The sequence below is a fragment of the Gymnoscopelus microlampas genome, assembly GCF_963454915.1.
Source record: "Gymnoscopelus microlampas genome assembly, chromosome: 13".
NCBI classification, from domain to species: Eukaryota; Metazoa; Chordata; class Actinopteri; order Myctophiformes; family Myctophidae; genus Gymnoscopelus; species Gymnoscopelus microlampas.
Window position 1 is genome coordinate 940,907 of NC_139950.1, and position 2,094 is coordinate 943,000.

Genomic DNA, 2,094 nt, shown 5'->3' on the forward strand with positions numbered 1-2,094 from the left:
AAAACTAATCTATAAGCTCACAACGCATCGCGATGGGCTGTGAGCTGGTAGATAAGCATTTTTTTATTTATTGCTACACAAAGGCAGGAAACTGTGTGTGCGTGCCGTATTCGATAAACGCGGAAACTTCTTCACTGGGAAAGAAAACACGAATCAAGCTACATTCAGCTAAAACAGTTCTCATGTTGGTCAGATAGTAAAAAAAAAAATCACATTCACGGTATTTTAAATGCTCAACACAAGATTAAAATCACTTGAATCACTCATCATTTGATCGCGTTGATCTAAAAATCCAATTGAATATGCAAAACAACATTCAGATGTAGAAGAAATATGAATTAAAGAGCTGAGGGGGGGGGGGGGGGCTCTGAAGTATAGCTGCAGGTTTAGCTTCGGTTAGCATTCTTGTAGCAGCAGCGTAGTCTTGCGTTTCATAGAAAAACTCGGGACAGGAGTTCAGATAAAACAGGACATTTTATTTACTCCTTGGGTCAGTTTAATTGTACAATAATGAGTAACATGATAGGACTGAGCAGCGTACGACAGACAGTGTGTCCAACTTGTCTTTACAACTAGAACTACAATGTGAATAAAGGACGTCACAGGATTTACAACAACAATATCTTTCACCGTTCAAATAACTTAGGAATGGACAGGGTGACTATATAGCAGTGCTTCAGGGTCAGGGAGTAAAGACAATGTGCAGATTTGACAAACCGTGTATCAAAACTGTACATCTTGTAAATACTGTGCTTTTGGTCGCCATCTTTATGAAATAAACTTTATTAAAACGCTTCAGCTGTTTCCTTTGATCCAGTAAAGGTAGGGTAAGTGATATTTTCTTTGGTTAAAACAAAGAAGTGTCTTGTAAAAAAGTTAAACCTCTATATTTTGATAGTAATCATTGCTATAGTGCAGGGGTCTTCAACAGGGGGTCCGGGACCCCTAGGGGGGTCCGCCAAATCTTTGTGTGATAGGATTTTTTATTTTACCTTAACCACTTGAACCCTAGAATCCCTTTTCTGAGGAGAACTTTAGCCAAGAATAGCAGATCTACAAGCTCACAACGCGTTGTGAGCTTGTAGATCGGCTATTTTTGGCAAAGAGGCTATAGGTGTAGAGGGAAAAAATAGCAGACCACGTGAACAAAAAATGTTGAATCTGAAACACAATTTTATACGATATAGAGGGGGTCCCTGCTTCATCTCTCTCTCAGCTAGGGGGTCCTTGGCCTGAAAACGTGGAAGACCCCTGCTATAGTGTGATTGTTGGGTCTCCCCCTCTCTCCAGCTCTTTAGTAAACAGAAAATACGTTTTTCGGTGGGTTGCCAAATTCAGCCAATCAGTAAAGAGTACAGTTGCAATCAGCTCCAATTTCATAGTGGTTCCGTTCTGTCTGCTCACTTCTTTGTGTCGTCACTTCCAATTTCACTCTGCAATCCTGACCTGTAAGTGCATTTTCTGTTTACTAAAGAGCTAGAGAGACCGGGAGACTCCTGTTACTGAATAAAGACTCAGAATATAGAGCTATAATGATATTAATATAAAGATAATAATCACTTACTCTGCACCTTTAATCTCGCTAGACGTTACAAACTCATGATGTGAGTAGTTCGTTGGTCTCAGGGTCCTAGTGCTGGTTTTTCTATTCTACCAGCATATTGATGCTGGTATGTCCACAACTGTTACTTTTCAGGAAAAAACAAAACAAAAAAACAACCTGTGTTCCAATGGATCCAATGGAGTTATTATATTGTCACAAGCTCTTGTTAATACTTTTCATTGGTTCAATATTCATAAAACCCAAAGACAGACTTAACCCATTAAGACCTGAGGCCGCTTCTAAAACAATCTAAATCCTAATAGTTCTTTGGAAAAAAATGTAAAAAAATAATTTTCACGGTTTTTCAAAAATAGCAGATCTACAAGCTCATAGCGCGGCACTCGGTGCCACGCTATGAGCTTGTATATCTGCTATTTTGGAATAGCCAAATAAATCTAAATATAAAAGAATAATTTTCACGATTTTTCAAAAATAGCAGATCTACAAGCTCATAGCGCGGCACTCGGTGCCGCGCTATGAGCTTGTATATC